This window comes from Lissotriton helveticus, chromosome 9 (assembly GCF_964261635.1).
Source record: "Lissotriton helveticus chromosome 9, aLisHel1.1, whole genome shotgun sequence".
In the NCBI taxonomy this organism is placed as follows: Eukaryota; Metazoa; Chordata; class Amphibia; order Caudata; family Salamandridae; genus Lissotriton; species Lissotriton helveticus.
Window position 1 is genome coordinate 771,927,757 of NC_136070.1, and position 17,780 is coordinate 771,945,536.

Sequence of the window (17,780 nt, forward strand, 5' to 3'; positions counted from 1 at the left end):
GCATAGTCCCCTCTAAGCAACTTCTACCTGGTGCCACATACCAGGTTACAAACATTGATGGAATCCAAACAAATCATCCCATGGCAGTAGTAAGTCTCAGCTGGGGAGGTGTCATTGGCCCAAAGAGAGTGGCAGTGTCACCAAACTTGCCTGTAGACTGCCTACTGGGTAATGATTTGGAGATCTCAGCCTGGGCTGAGGTTGAACAGGAAACCCATTCTAGAATGGTGAATTCCCATGGAAAGGTTAGTGAGGCTGTACTGGCTACAGCCCCAATCCAAGATGTCCTTCCTGAAAAGGTTGGTAGGGCTGAGAAACTCTCTGCCCCATCTTTAGTAAAAGCTCTTCCTGAACAGAATAGCAAAGCTGTTATGATAACAGCAGAAACCCAAACTGAGTCTCCTCCTGAAAAGGTTGGTGGGGCTGTGATGGCCACAGCCCAAACTCAAACTGACATGTGTGTTGTGAAACCTGAAATGATGGATAACTCCACACAAACTGAGAGCATGGAGGAGGAAGAGAAATCTCCCCCTCACCAGACTTTAGGACAGGATCAGCCTCCTCAGGGAACTGATCTTACCCCTGATGAAGGAGCTGCCCCAGAGGTGGTTGGGCCTAGCCTGACAGAACCTCTGATGTCAGTGGACCCTTCTCAGGTGGGACCCAGTCTGGAGCAGGTAACCTGCCCCTCTCTACCTTGCCTTAGCCAGCCCAGGGCTGCAGAGGACAAGAAGGACAGTGAGACCCAGAGGGCCCCCTGTCAAATAAAGCACCCCCATCAAAAGATTAGGTGCACCAAAACTAGTAGCCCTAGTAAGGTGAAAACTTTAAAAACTCCTGAGGGAGCCCCCTTAAAAACAGTTAGGGACCTCCCACAGATGGATTCTGTTGGGCACAGCCAAACCTGGGACCCAAGGGGCCCAAACCTGAACTGTCCCTCCAGCAAGCCAAACAGAGGGACCCAGCCTCCAGCTTTAGGTAGCCAGAGGTTGACCCTGAGAGCACAGTGCAACTCAGTTAAAGAGAGAAAGGCACACATGGTGGAAGATAATTGGAGGAAGCTAAGCCCTAAATTAGTAGAGCCTCGCTTCAATACTCCATATCCAAACCAGCCTTTAACTTTGCATAAACACACCCAAGGTAGTGATTCCCTATGGTGGAGACCCTCTAATACCCAAAGGGTGAGGGACTGCTTAGTGGACCATGAGACAGGGGGTACCCATGCTAGTGCAGGTACTTCCTTATATGGCCACTCAGGCAATATAGGCTTACCTGGCCAAGGATAGCCTTATCTCCTTTCGTTTGGGGGGGGGTTATGTAGGAAGGTGGCTACCTGACTTTGGTTACCCCAGATTTTTTGCCTGTGTTTAGCTGGTTTTTTGACTTAGTTGACCTGGTTCCCTGCTAATCAGGGCCCCAGGCCATCTGCTCTCTCTGTAAAATGGATTCCATGTACCCTAGGTACATACCAATTGGAAATGGACTCCTTGTCAGCCCCTGTAGAATGCACTATAGGTGCACAGGGCACAGGAGCCACTAAGGCCTACCAGGGGCTGCAGCATATCTTTTGCCACCCCTGGCTGGTTCTTAAATTGACACAACTGGCTGATCACTCAGCTGGGGTAAGGTGGTGTACACACCCCTTGCTTAGATATAGTATACCTATGTCTAAACCTATATCTGGACACATGTAAACCTGTGAGCCACTCCTATAGACAGGCCTCACCAATCCTGGAGGCTGGGTGCATGGTTTTTATGTGAGATGGAGCTCTAGCATGAGCTGAGCCTGTCTGCAGCCGTCGGGAACAAATCCCTAAGCTGTTTCAGGATAATGCCATACCATATACTATTAAGTGCCTTATAATCCTCGCGGTTATTTAGCAACTCTGGTTTGGCTTTATCAAAACATGTCGTGTAAGGTGTCATACGCTTTGGAATACCATCCCCTCGCCAGTTCTGGCGACGGGGATGGCATTCCACCCCTCTAGAGGGGTAAGACATGTTACTTCACTTTAATGCGGTTGATTTCTCCAAAGACCTTAAGATCCACAAAATGGATGCCTCTGCCACAGACAAATGTCTGGACCCCTGGAGCTGACCGAAACCCAGTCAAGGGGGTCCTGGACAAAGGGTTTCCTGTCACAGGAGGGTGTCACCGCCCTCCAGACAGGAGATAGTGTATTGTAGCAGGGAGGTTTGAAAGAAACCAGACACTGCCTGGGGCGCACAAGGCTGCCCCTTGCATAATCCGGCCAAACCGGTTCTGGGGCACTCCAGCCCTCGTGCCAGGGCGGCCTGGATCAAAGGAAGGGGGTGTATCCACCCACTTCCTGGGTCCCACCCATAGGAGGGGACCTAGCAGGTAATCACGCCCACCAGATTCGAATAAGAGTGGGAGCAGTGCCAATGCACATCAGATTTCCTGGAAGAAACATTTGAAACGATATTCTGGACCCTTCGCCCTCCATCTCAACGTGGAAGCCCGAAGAATCTCCCTTGTGGTCAAGGAGTGACCACCCTGCAGCAGCAGGCACCATCCAGCCCTCGACGTCTACTTAGTTGCAGTTCCCGCCGGAACTCGAGCGACTGAGATCGACGAGATCAAGCCTGCCCTGCTTCTAACAGCCCGATCCACAGTCCATGCAAAGCTGAGACCCGTGGAGGCGACCGGAAGCGTGGGGCACGCCATCTTGAAGTGACCACGAGACGCTGACCGTGCAGCCCACGAGTGACCCTCGAAGCTGTACACCGGGGTTTGAGAAGCCCCCACCCTGAGCTACTCCTGAGCCGAAGTTCAGCCCTCCACACTCGACGAGTGCTGCGTGGGGCCCTTTGGCACGATTTGGCTCAACGCGTTGGCCCGGTCACTTGCCAGCTGGCTTGTGGTCCCTGTGCCGACGAACTACAAAAGAAGACTCGTGATTCTGGTTGCTCCAGATCCACACCAGCTCCCCTGAAAGGGAGCCCCGACTCTGACCTTCCTGGTCCGAGTGAGACGCCATCTTCCAATCCCGCGTGGATTGCTCTTACCAAGGCTTGTTTGCTCCAAACCGGAAGCCGACTGCACCGACGGTGAGAGCCTGCGTGGGACAGATCGTGACCTGCTCCTGGACGTCGCAGATGCCCCAGAGCCCACGTGACAGCGAAGAGAAGCACCTCGACGACCACCTGATTGCGCCCGACATTGCCTGGTTCCGTCCTGGTTCCACCCTGGTCACTGCTGAGTGACCCAGACTCTGTCCCCTCTGCTTTCAGGTACTCTACAACTTGAGTCCACTCTTGGACTCCACCGGACACTTCGTCTTCACCCTGCCTGCAGCCCTTTCAGCTTCAAGCACCAAGAGCCTGCGTGTCAAAACCCGACGCCACTTCGACCCTGTGCACCCACTTCCTGTGGGTGAGGTAACTTTGCTCCGCCGGTGTTCCCACACTGGTGCACACCTCTAGGGTCTGTGTGTTAAGTTTTGTTCCTCTAGGTTCAGCGGAAGTGTCCTTAAACTTTAACTATTTGACTTTTACGCACCATTGGTTAACATTGGTGCATGCGTGCGCTTTCCGCACATCTCCCGAATCCCGAGGGCCATTCCCGACTTCAGCATTGCTTGTCCTGACTGCTCCCAGCGATTCCCTAGGCCCTAGGCCTAACCACTGTTCGAGTGGCCTCTCTTATACCACTTGTTTAGTATATGGTTTGAGTGGCCCCCCGCCCTCATCCATAATTGTGCAACTTGTATGTTTAAACAGTGCTTTTGATTTAACGCTTGTGCCCCTTTATTCATAAAGAATACTGGGGATTGTTTTTAGTAATAAACACATATATTTTTATAATATATACTTGTGTGGTGTCCTTTCATTTGGTATTACAGGATTGTATGTGGTAAAACAGCTCGCTTAACACGACCTCTTAAGTTAAGCCTTTAGGCTGCTTAGTCCATGCTACCCCTAGGATAGCTTGTCTAATAAGGTTGACTTACAACCAGACACCATAAGGGGATTGTTTGGTCAGGTAGTAGGTGGTTCCAGAATTGGAAACATCCCCTACCAGGCCAACTTCTCACATCTATCAAACAGGCTAAAGCATAGAATGACAGGTTAACATGGACTAAAAGTGATGATACAAACATTACTAAGTTAAAAACAGAGATAAGGGGAGCGTGGCTGGGCAGGCCATCATGGCGGATGCAAGCTAGAGCGGCTCCACCAGCCCAATACCAAAATCCATAGCACCACGAGACCGCTGGCTGCCCAAAACTTCTGCTGTGGTTCCCCAGATGGAGCTCGGGCAGAGACTGCAGCGACATGTCGTCTGTGGCTCGTGTGACAATGCCAGGGGCCCAAGAAGACTGAGAGGGGGAGACTGGTGGCTGGCAGGCAGCGGCATGGTTCGCAGTGACAAGTGGACATTACAATCCAGCCTGTGGCATTGCGTGGCTGCTAAGACAGCCCGGGCTGTGCTGTATCCAGCTCATGCACTAATCTGCTAATACCCTGAGCGCATTGTGATAGCAGCGAGGAGGACCTACGGAGACGCAGCAAAGATGACGGAGTCGTTGATCTGAGGGACTCCTGTGATGTCTGGCCGTCGTGGGACCCGGGGCAGCCGGTGAGTGAACGGGGCTGCCCAGGACAATCTGCTGTCTGGTGGCCCGGTCCCCGCGGTTGGTGCGGGGTGAGCAGATTACATCTTATCAGCACCTGGGCTGCCTCCCCCGCTCCCTGTGTGGCTTGGGCTTAAAAGGGGAGGCCTTTCAAGGTAAAAATGCGGGACACAGATTACCACGGACTGTGAGGCCATGGCGGTTGCGGGGCTCAGGACAGTGCTGGTGTGATTGTGATGCCCCCCAGATGCTGTGCCGGCCACGGAGAGGCGTTAGATTACTGACGCCTTGATGGAGAAGCTGAGGAGTTTTCTGATTTGAAACAGAGGAGGCCCAAAAAACGCAGGACGCAGTCTCCTCTGGAGCGTCCAGCCTTGGCGGCTATGAAACTGGGATCACATTGAGGTAGTGGAGATGCCCTTAAGCATTGTATTGGGCCACTGGGGGACGCTGGTTGGTCTTGGACCTCAGCGAAGCGTGTAAAGGCACCACTGGGCTACCGGGGACTACCCCCCAAGGAGAAACCGACGGACAGCTGCGGGAGGTGGGTGGTTGCGCTCATCCCAGAGACTGTGTCTGGAGTGCTGTGCACCTACTAGATGTGCGTTGTGTCAGGCCAGCGCCCCTTGGTGCCTACCAGGCAGAGGGACCTCCATGTGAATGCCATTTGTGTTGCAATTATATCACAACTAAGGGATTAGAATAAGGCCACGGCTCATTGTATGCGGGACTGAAAAGCCATTGGCGCGCTTCCCCCCCTTGTTACTGGTGGTCACCTCTATGGACGGTGTAAGCAAACTATGCTATATCCCCTCTGTTAGAATTGGGGATCGCCAGTTGGCACAGGTAGGTACTTGTGACAAATAGGGACCCTCTTCTCTAGTCAGGGTAAGGGAGTACACTCCTAAAATAACCCCTGCTCACCCCCTTGGTAGCTTGACATGAGCAGACTGGCTTATATCAGAGGTAGTGTGTAAAGCATTTGTGAACACATACAGTAATCATGTGACAACACTACAAATAAACACCACACGGTTGTATATTTATAAAAAGAAGTTTATTTTATATAGATTTACCACAAGACCAAAAATGATAAGGATAATCCACAGTACTATTAAAAACCAAGAGTTCTTGTTAAAAATGCTTAAATCAGAGTTCTATGCAAGTCGGTAGCCCTGTCCGGCTACAGTGTTGATGAAATAACACAGAGTCTAACAAATCCAGCGGACCGCATCGATACGGGCCCACTCAAGGGTAGACAGACTCGGTCACAGTACCTTTACTTGATGCGGCAGGCACGGCGTTCAAGCCGGTTCCGGCGTTTGTCGCGGTGCAGAAAAGAAAGCATTGCAGGACGCGTTGTCCCCCGATGCGGTGCAGGCAGCGGCCCGTTGACGGAGTCGGTGGGTCCAAGACGTACGTTGCAGGGCGAGACGGTGCTTCGTTGCGGTGCTTCCAGCTTGCGGTGCGGTGGCAGAGCCGGAGTTCGAGAGCTGGCGTTGATCAGTCCGGACAGCGGTACGAGTCGGGCGGTGCGTTGCAAAGCGTGCGAGGCGGTGCCCAACTCGATGCGTTCACAGGACTCAAAGTCAGCAACAGTGACCACGTCGGTCAGATCAGTACCAGTCGGTGTAGCGAGGCGTTGCACGTCGCGGTGGTCACAGGTTACGGTGCAGGCAATGGCTTGGTGACGGCGTCAGGACAGAGTCAGTGAGCTCAGAGCTTATGTTGCAAGATACAGACGTTGTTCGATGTGGTGCCTACAGGACACCGGGACGGTCGTGAGAGTCGGTCACAGCTGCCTGCCTCTGTAGCCACTGAAACAGCGTTTCCAGCAGCAATCCACAAAGGTGGATGAAGTCTACTGGTCCTGAGACTTCGGTCAGAGGACAAGCTCTCTTCCAAGCCCTTGAAGATCCTTCACAAGTTGAAAATAAAGTACACAAAGGTATTTCTCCTATCTTTGGCAATCAGGCAACCACTGCAGGCCAATCCCCCAAGCAGCACTTCAGCTTAGGGATAGTCTCTCCTCAGTTTCTTCAGGATCCTCTCCTCAGCAAAGGTTTCTTCTTGTAGTCCAAAAGTGATCTAATTTCTTGGGATCAGGGTCCCAATATTTATACCCCAAAATCCTTTGTCCTCCGAGGGCAGAGGGGCCTTTGCCCAGTCCAAACCAGTTCTGGAGCACTCTGTTTACATAACTCCTTCTTTCCTTTCACAGTGCAGGGCAGAAACATCAGATGCCCCACAGGAGGTGGAGCCAGCATTGTGGAGGGAAAGCACAGCCCTGGAGTACTTTGTTGACATGATTCCTTCTCTTCTTTCACAGTGCAGGGCAGACACATCAGACGCACCGCAGGGGGTGGAGCCGGCATTGTGTAAGGCAGGCACAACCCTATTCAGGTCCCAGGTGCAACTCCTCCGACCTATCTAGATGCACATCTCTCTGATCACCACTGGGCTGACTCATTCGGTCTCCTGGAATCCCCCAGCCCTGTCACTCATAAACACCAGACAAGGAATACACAACCTAGCAGAGGCAGGCTTGGAAAGGTTGGACAAGAAAATACCTACTTTCTAAAAGTGGTATTTTCAGACACAGAATGTTAAAACCAACTTCACTAAAAGGTGTATTTTATCATTCTGAGTTCAGGCATACTAAACACGAATTTCTACCATGTTTCCTGAGTCAGTTAGGTTTATCAAATGTAATCTAACTGCCCATTCTGGCCTATGAGAACAGGTAGCCTTGCAATAGTGAAAACCGAAAATGGCTGTAATTCATTATTAGGCCATGCCACACACACCAGAGCATGTCCTACCTTATACTTACAATGCATACTGCCCTTGGGCCTACCATAGGGGTGTCTGATATGAAGAAAAGGGAAGGTTTAGGGACTGGCAAGTGGGGGCATGTGCTCAGTCAACATGACAGTACCAGACTGCACACATGCTCTGCAATGGCAGGCCTTAGATGCATTTTACAAGGCTGCTTCTGTGGGTGGCACAACCAGTGCTGCAAGCCCACTAGCAGCATTTCGTTTACAAGCCTTGGGCACCCCTGGTGCACTGTACTAGGGTCTGACAGATAAACTAAACCATCCAATGATGGAATCACCAAATCATACACTAATTTACAATAGGGAGAGCATATGCACTTTAGCACTGATCAGCAGTGGTAAAGTGCCCAGAGTCATAGAACCAACAAAAACAAGTCAGACAAAATACAGGAGGAAGGCAAAAACTTATGGGATGACCCTGCAAAAAGGGCCAAGTCCAACACCCTCACCATGACAAAAGTTAAAGCAACCGGTGGGAACCCCAAACAAAGCACCATGGACAAGTTCAGTGGGGCAGGTGCTGAATCCACAGGATCTGAGGGTGACCAAGCCGTCCCACCAGATAACGCTGTACTCCTAGCAGCAATTACCCAGACGAGAATGGCTCTGGAGGTCCAGATAGGGTTGGTCGGATCTGAAGTGTCGCTGCTACGCCAGGACCTCAGGGGAGCCATGGAGCGGATCACTGAGGCAGAGATGAGGGTATCATGGGTAGAATATGCTGTCCCCGAGCTGCAGGCGAAGGTCTCATCCCTAGAGAAAATCACCAAGGGCCTCACCACCCGGGTGGAAGATGCGGAAGGAAGAGCCGCAGAAATAACCTTCGTTTCGGGAGGTTCCCGGAGAACAGGGAAGGTAAAGACTTTGAAAAATTCCTCTTAGAATGGCTGGCCTCGTGGATGTCAGAGGGCGCTATAGCCCCTTGTTTCATCATAGAACATGCACATAGGGCCCTGTTGCAGCATCCACCTCATGAGGCACGGCGGCGACCCATGATTGCTTTTTACCTCAATTACCACAACGGGGACTCAATTCTTAAGCATGCCAGGATGAGGGGGGACCTCTTCTATGAGTCCCAGAGAATTATGATCTTCCTGAACTATACGCAAATGGTCATCCAGCAGCGTCAGTCATTTCAAGCTACTAAGGCACGGCTGCGTGAGATCTAAATAGAGTACTCACTTCAATTCCTGGCCCGACTACGAGTCATATACAACACACGGACCCTTTTCATTGACAAGCGGAAGCGGTCTTCAGCTAAACGGACAAGCGGACTCGGCCCAGGCCCCACACTACTCCTAGACAGGATTCAGATTCGTCCACTGGTGAACCCCACCGCAGACAAAGACAGCAGAAGGACAGACAGCGACACCGGTCCAGGTCTACTTGACGATCCAAGGCCCAAGAGGGCGATCAAGGTGAAGATTCAGCCGGGAGTGCCTCTACACAATCGAAATTAACATACCTTTAAACCTAAAAACTTTGCATCAAGATATTTGTGGTCTGATCACTTAGCCACCAGTTAATTACTCATGGGCTGGACTGCTTAGGTGCACCCCGCCTTTGTTATAAAGTTGCCATTTTGGCATATGGGTGTTCGGGGTTCCCTTGGAGGTACGTGTCGTCGGCCCCCCATTGGGGCCATCTGGACGTCCCATCTGCGACAGATGCTTCATGTTCTCGGAGGTATTGTGGTGGGGGGATGTTGGTTTTTATGGTTTTTGTATCCAATGCTTAGACAGTGCAATACTAGCTAGGGATCCTACTGTGCAATTCTATACATCACGTCATTTAAACACATATCAATGTTGTTGCCGATAGATGATACCCCTCTGGGGCAGCTGCGCGTCATGAGCTGGAATGCTATAGGGATACTTGATAAAGTCTAGAGGGGTGTGATACTTCAGAATGCAAAGTGTTCTAGAGCCGACGTTGTGATGCTGCAAGAGATGCATCTTCTGGGCACCAAGACACCATGTTTTGCCCGCTTTGGCTATAATCAAGTGTACCATGCAGGGTTCGCTCGGGCCTCTAGGAGTGTAGCCGTTCTCATACACCGTAGTGTACCATTCATACATACCTCCCAATGGAGTGACACACATGGGAGATATATCATTGTCCATTGATCCATCAATGGCGAACACGTAGCTATGGGTAGCATCTATGGCACTCCCCCGTTATCTCAAACATTCATGGATTGTTTCATAAAGGTGTGGGCTCTTATATCCGAGTGTCTCACAATCATGGGTGGGGACTGGAATGATACAATGCATGTCTGTATCGATAGGGGACGCCCCCCAGAGCCAAAGGGCATGCCAAGAAGTCCAAATGACTAACTCTGGTGAACATGCTGGGCTGGGTAGACGCATGGATGGTAAAGCATCCTCATGACAAGAGCTATACATATCACTCTGCTGTACACAATACATCTTCCCGATTACATTATCTTTTCATACCCGGGCATCATATTCAGCCACAATCCTTCCCCGCGGCTTATCTGATAACTCCCCCATCACACTAACACTTGCAACTGGTTCACATTGACGCCCATTCCTGTGGCGGCTATCCCCATGGCATCTATACAACTGAAAATACAGGGATCATATAAATGTAGCAGTCGCTGATTATTTTGTCCATAATGAGAATGTTATGAATTGATGTTCCCCCCTTCTGTAGTTGGCTCGGAAGGTAGGTGTCTCAAGGTTGCAAGGGACCGAAAAAACAAAGAAAGAACAAAAGGAAATGGTAAAGAAGGGTTTCTCCTTCCTGCGAGTGTCGGGGGTAGCTCAGGGAGTGTAGGGGAAAATATACCACTACCGTCACCAGTGTTCGCAAGCGCTTTCAACCGCGCGTAGTGTTAACCGGGTGCTGTACCTAGTGGTTCTCTCCCTCTACACCCCCACCCTTAGGTATGGCAATGTTATGTCCCACCAACCCAAGGCTTCCTTGTACCTTGTCAAGCCACGTCCCTCCGGGGCCGTGGCGGGCGTCTCCGCGTTGCCAGCTAGGGTCTGGCTGCCCGTCTGTTTCTCCTTCCGGCCTCGCTCCCTGGAACGGCTCTTCGGTGTAGGATGACTCCTCCTTCGCCGTACGCGCTGGTCCTGCGTCGTTCCAAGGTAGTACTGCAAAGGTCTGCACGAGTGTCTCTTCCTCCTCCTTGACTCCACAAGATGGTCCTGACGAACGCCTTCCAACTCCGGCATCTTCTGTCTTGAAGGGGTGTAAGTGTGACGGGCCAAGTCGAGGAATTTAAAGGTTTAGCAGTCCTCGGGCTGAAAACACAGAAGGGTAGAGGGAGTGATATGAGGAAGAAAATGTTCCGTCGTAGTGTCCACAGACTGCACGTCCTCATAACGTCTCATCGCCAGAGATACTGTGGGAAGCCATGAAGCCCACTATACGCGGGTGGACATAAGCTAAACCACAGCAGATCGAAGGCGCCGGACAAGGTAGCTTTTACACCTAGAAACACAAATTACAACACTAGAAATTCGCTGCCTCGAGCGTAAATCTTAAATAGGGCGTAGGAATCTACGATTGGCTGAGCAACAATACTAAAGCACATTATTGGAGGAAGCCAAGCAAGCTTGGCTGGCATACCAAAGCCGAATATATCAGTGGGGAGATAAGTCTAGCAAATTAGTATATAGATTATGTAAACAGACTACGAAATCCGCCCCTCTTTCCCCTATCAAGGATGTACAGGGAATGACCATCACAGACCCGACAGAAATTGCAAGTAGTTTTGGACAATTCTACAAATACCTCTATCGACCAAGAGCAGTGATACATGTATTGTTGATCGAGAGCTTTCTAGATGATTTCCCACAGCGTACTGTCCCAGGAGATGTACGAGACTCCCTAGATACACCTATTACACTAGAGGAGGTCACAGCAGCCATGTCGGACCTACGGACGGATATAGCCCCTGGCCTTAACGATTACCCTAGCGAGTTCTACAAAGCATTTTTTTCTCAAGTAGGCCCCCATCTCCTTAATACCATCCAAAAATGGGTTGAGATGACGCGTCTCCCATCCGACTGGGGGCACGCAGAGATAGTGGTTTTCCCTAAACCGGGCAGACCACCCGAACAACACTCCTCATTCCATCCAATATCCCTCCTAAAAATTGAGGCCAAAACCTAGCTAAAATTCTAGCGAATAGGCTGCTACCATATATGTTGGATATTGTCCTCCTAGAATAAGCTGGCTTTATTCCCCATAGCTCTACCTGTCATAACATCTGGTGAGCACATAATGCAATCGCAGCTGTGGATCGATTAAATAGACCAGCAGCATTACTACTAGCTGATATGGACAAAGCCTTTGACTCCATATGCTGGTCATATCTATTTACACTCCTGCCTCGCTACAATTCTCCCCAGGTCTCGTGGGATAGAAATCTGGGCACTGTTGCGGAAAAAGTGCGTTCCAGCATTAAGCTCGGGCTGCCCTTATCTTTATATAGAAGATCTGCTATCTTCAAAATGGTCTCCCTACTCTATCATTTACAGAACCACCTGTTCCCGATTCAGCCTTCCTTGTTTAGGGACATCAATGCTTTGCCGGGACAATTCCTATGGGGGGTGGGGGCAGTGCATCCCGAGTAGCGCTCCGTACATGCTTCCAATTCATATACGGTGGTGGCATTGCAGACGCAGACATGCAGGCCAATTACACCACATCAAATCTCCAGGTGATCAAGGATTGGCGTTATGGACCTAGTGACGACCCAGAATATGTAAGAGAATGATGGATATTAAATGACTCGACTCTTACCTTCCATATATACAGTAATTCAAATCACTGCATGTTGTTACCCACCATCAAATCCCTCCGAAAAATGAGGTAGTGGGGCTGCATCACCCATGAAATGCCCCTCTGGCATAACCAGCTATTATCCCATTTGACAGGGTTCCAAAGGTTTTGCGAATGGTATCGGCATATCGACATTGGTGATGTCTCCCAGGGCACTGTCCTCAAATCGCTCCTTAATATTTGCAGGAAAAAAACCTGACCAACTTTGATGGTCAGTAGTTGGGATACTGAGCAGTGGCTTCCTGTGCTTCAAGGGAGCTGGAAAAAGGCCCCATCTGCAGAACTTCACTGTGAGAACTATGGAAAAGTGGGTGAATAGAAACCCGCGTAGAACCAACGAAAGACGTCTTGCGAGTGAAGAGTGGATCTAAAAGGATGGGAAGAAAGAAGATACGCAGTGGCATAGCTGTCAATGGTACAGTGGCACTGGGTCCAAAAGCCTGAAGGGCCCACTGAACCATGAGTATTGCTGTATTTTCACTTATGGAGGACTAATTAAGTGCCTGCTTGTTTCGATCAGCCTCCATCTTGGAGTCATTGCCGTTTTAAAGGTTGGTGAGTCAATAAGATTTACAAAATAGGTGTGATTGGTTACAACAGGAGCACATTACAGTTAGAAGCTTATGACAGTGGGCTTCCTATTGGGTTGTGGACACGAGTTTACTTTTCATTCTTCACCTTTTAATGTATTGTTTTGCATGGGGCACAGTTTCCAAACTTGACGAGCATATACTTAATCGAGTTTTCAGCACTTGGCAGGTTTTGAATTCTTACTGGCATGAGGCGTCAGTCTAATCAATGGTTACGCTTGTATTTATGAGAGATTTGGCTTCTGCCTGTCTGATGTGTCATTTTTTTTATACCAGAGTTACACCTGAGGAAGGGCTAAAGGCCTAAAATGCAATGGGGTTCACTATATCTTGTTATTTGACGAACTGTGAATTGCGACATGCTGTAGCAAATGCATGGATGGGCACTTTAATGCATCTGAATATCAGAATCACAATGTTTGGTTAAAACTGGAGAAGAATGAAAACATATGATTTAATAAAATTTATAACGTTTGGTGAATGCATTGATGATTATTTCATCTTGGTTCTGACAGTTGTCACATTCTGGGACTGAAAAATGTACATGCATCAGCTTTGTAATGGAGTGTTTATTTTCAAGTGCAATGGGACGAAGCACATACCAGGACAGCACCCCTAAAAACGTTGCCACTGAGCATTTCGAAATTATTATGATGATTTTGACTACAATAGGTGTGTCATCTACTATCTATGCTGACATTGCTGTATTTCTCCACCCATACAGCAGCCAGGAGTCTAGCCCGCAGCACACTCATGACTCCCCTTGAGCTAAGCAAAGGGAAGAGAGAGAGGATAAGGATGGCAAAGGAGAGAGAAACGTATAGGAGGAAAGGCTGAAAAGGACTGAGGAACAGAAACATTGAAAAAAGAGGGGGAGGTGGTAGGAACAAGTAGGTGATGGTGAGAATGGGAGAGGAGGAAGGCACAACAGATGTAATGGAGAGGGGAGTAGAAACCATGCCTCAACTCTATTTAACCTGCTCACGGATCAAGTACCCATAACCCAAAATGCTTCTAAAGCTTATGTGGCGCTCTGTAAATACTTTGTTCACTCACTGAATCAGTTAATCCTTCTCTTCAGTCACCCTCTCAATGTCTTCATCATTTAGTTACCTGCTCATTTGCTCACTCGTTTAATCACTTACACAAATGATCACTTAGCTAGACTACCTAGGTAGAATTAGGATTCTGGCAGCGCACGCTGCAAAGGCAATCATGTCACCCCTTTTTTAGCACTCGTGGGTCAAGTGTTTGCACCCGCCTTACATAAAAGTTTCAAACTAAGTCAGACAGTCCTGCTTTTTAGGTTTTGCCTGCACAGTGAGTGCGCTGTGCTTGAGAAATCTATTGGTTTTATTATAAACTTAAAAGGGACTTACATCCTGCCTCCTATCTTCCTTGGCATCTCATTGGTTCCTATGTGTGCCAACTACTTTTCTTCCATTTCTATTGGCCATAGCATATTTTCCTGCATTTACCAATGCACGGGCCCCGTCTGCTTCTCTTATCAGTTTCCTGCAGCCGAAATACTGTTAACATCCGCTTTGGTAGAACTATTTTTTCATAAATTTTGCCTCTTTCTGCTTTTTCATTTAGCAGCAGATTAATATGCAATTTATCACAGGGAGAGATTAAGTGATTTGAGCAGAATCACAGGATGTTGTGCGCAACCAAGACTCGAACTGGGATACCCAGCTCTCTGGTAAGCAGCTCTCGCCGCTACAACAGAACCTCTCCACTCCCATAATGCTTGTTTGGTGTGGAACAGGTGCAGTTTTCTGATTTCTTTCCAACCTAGCAAGCCCACAAGAGATGGTTTCTCTCCAGCTAAGCTTGGATGTCACTGGTACTGGGACTGTGGCAATGCGGTTCATTCCCATGCAGCGTCAGGTTTCATAAGATTGAAATCACAGTTTGGGCGGGCAAGGAGGAAATGTTTGAACTTGAAGTTGCTCCAAGAATACTCCCAATGCCACCCTCAGCGACGGAATGTGGGCCGACTGGGATGCCTGTGCTTACTAAATTAACTATGTTTCTTTCACCTCGATACAAGCTTTTCTGCACTTACTAATTTCTGCTGCTACACCCCCATGTTTATTAGAAAAGCAGCTACGGGCTGACTCGTTTTAGCACGGCCTTTCTCATGGACCTAGGTGCCCAGTCACAGTAATGGGTACATATAGTGCAATCAAATATAAAACATAAACATAGGTTAAAAAGTAGAGGATCAAGTGGCATTACAGTGAGGCAAACATATTAGTTTTATGTCAGTTGTCAGCAGGGCTTTAAGTGGGCCGGGTTTCACCGGTGCTGAGCACTGGCAGTTTTTTAAAGGAGGCCTCGAAACGGGTCTCTATCGGGCTCTGTTTTGTGCCCTGGCACAGGCGGCCCGTTTTTTTCCACCCTACAGTGACAACAGGCACATCGATGTGCGCTGCTCACACTGCTCACCTCTCACTAGTGGAGAAGTTACAACATGATGTCATGCCAGGTGAGCGTTGTAGGGGAAGGGAAATCCTTTAAATAGAGTCATTTTCTCTCTGGATTTCCCTTCTCTTTTTGAAACTCAGGAGCAACAACATTGTCGGAGTGTCACCAGGGCTTTAAGTGGAAGCTTTTTCAATATTATATACAAGCCATAGTTGCTACTTATTTATCTTATACAACTAACAACTATTAACAAATTGTAAGTATGATTTTACTTGTTATATCATATATCTGGATGCAATGACAGAAACAGCAAAATACAAGTCGGCGGCACACTATGCTAAGCACAGATTTTTAGTTTACGTGCTTTTAAGCCGTGCCCTTAATTACATTGGCCACGTCCCTTTGAGAGACCCCCTAGTTTTTTTTATCCCACTTAAAGTGATGTATTATATGGAGCATATTTATTATTTTTCATACAATTTATATCATTTTAGTCCCAATAACATGTTTTAAGCAATTACACTACATGTATATGCTGTACTAGCGAAATGCATTATGTGAAATGTAGTTCATTTTGAAATAGTTTCAAACACAAAATGATTGTATTGTTTGTTTTCCGCTACTTAAAAATTATAAATACAGTTTAAACTGAGTTAGAAAAACTCTTGTGTGATACTTTAAATTGGCATATTTATCTAGTGCAACTGATCACTGATTTCCAGAATCACAGACTCTGGCGCTGCTGAGACTTGAACCGACATGTCCAGCTCCCGAGTCAGCATCTCTGGTCCCTGCACTACATCCTCTCCACTCCTGTGATACTTTTCAATTAGCTCTTTCCTTTGACCCGGACACTGACTGAATGATGTTTTCTACGTGCATCTCTCATCATATATTTTTTTAAGGTGTAGAACGGGTGCAGTTATTGGATTTCTTTCCATCCTAGCAAGCCCACTAGTGCACAACCGCTCACGAAGCTACAATTTACAACAACAACTGCGTATTATTAAACACATAGGCAAAAAAGATGCATTACCAATGTTTTTTTTTTTGTTTTTACTATTCTGGGCATTATAGTCTTATTTAACCCTGTATATAACCAGGACTACAAGTCCAGAATTGTAAAAAAAGAAGTCGGCAAGTCCCAGAACCCTAAAAGAAAAAGTAGGACTAGTCAATCCAGTCTTGCGGGGACATGGGATGCTTGGCAGATACTCACTCACTTGATGCTGAAAAAGAGGGCTTATACTTTGCATAAAATAGAACACTTTACTTTACCCAAATAAGAGCGGTCAGTGATAAGCCTGTAGCCACTTCAAAGTACACTCTCATCGCGAAATACGTCGGAGATGGCTTTAAATACATATAGTGACGAATAGTCGGGTCAACCGAGAAGAGCACCACAGTGCAATATAAATGTTCCATAAAACAAAATACTTTTAATTAAAAAATAGCAAATTGTACAAAATCTATAGTCTATTGATGGTTTTTAATTGAAAGATACACATGTGCAATGTTTTCCGACAACAGAAAGATGAAGGCGAAGACGGCGATGTAGAGATTCGGTTTGAATGTTACGTCAGACAGATAATTTACCTATAAGTATACAACCCACTGAGATATCTATCACCATGGGACAACGCAGGGGGAGAAGTCATTACAAGCAAAATTATACTTTCTTATTGACGAAACGACATTCTCAAAACTGGCACAAGCATACTTTATTCCCTTCAAAGACTTCCTTATAATCCCAAAACACCCGTACTTGACAGACATGCAGTGCAGTTGACGCGTTCTCCTAAACCTACGAACACTCACGCACTTATTAAGAAACCATTACGTTCTTGGTGAGCAAATTTGAGACTATTTATGCAATAAGTAAAATGGTGCTTAAATACAAAGATTATGTAAGTAAATACATTGACACAATAGTATGAAAATCACAGAAGATAACAGGCTGCTTTAAACAACGTCTCTCGTTAGTCTACTTCTCCCTCGCATCCTCACGCGAGATGCGTGCACAGGTGATTAATCCCTCAAAACGGGGCAACCTAAACAGTCTGTCTCCACTGTACCCTCTTCCAGACACATACTAACTATGGGGTCTTGGAAGATGTAGGGCCTGTCATTAAATACTTCCAATCCGTATCTCAGATAACCCCGAATTCCCCTCTCCCCAGCTCCATCCCTCGGAAAGAGCCCTTGGACCGTACCTCAGCTTCTCTTGTTGTTATCAGTCTCAGCTGTCAGTGACATCACCCACAATGCACTGGGGATTGCTAGTCAAGTCGCTTGGTAGTCCCAGGAAGCCATGTTGTGCGTGACTTGGTTTCACGCTCTCACCTTGGTAGAGGTGCGGGTGCTTGGGGGCCCCACCCTGGCGGCCATGTTGGAGGTGGCAGCAGGCTGCTATTGGATGCCGAAGTTCGATGAGCGAAAGAGCCGAAGGGTTAGGTTTGGCCGCTTCTCATTCTTTGTCATGACGCCGCACCCGCACCGGGGCT

The 17,780-nt window shown here is 48.1% G+C and overlaps 1 protein-coding gene across 1 annotated transcript in view; it reads right to left on the minus strand.

Annotated features, from left to right (window-relative positions):
- KLC3 (kinesin light chain 3) overlaps window positions 1-17,530 on the minus strand; it is a 931,842-nt gene extending 914,312 nt beyond the window's left edge. The window contains exon 1 of the mRNA XM_078660896.1: window positions 17,490-17,530. The gene's annotated coding sequence lies outside the window, so the exon portion shown is untranslated. The remainder of the gene's footprint in view (window positions 1-17,489) is intronic.
- Between the last annotated feature and the right edge of the window lie 250 nt (window positions 17,531-17,780).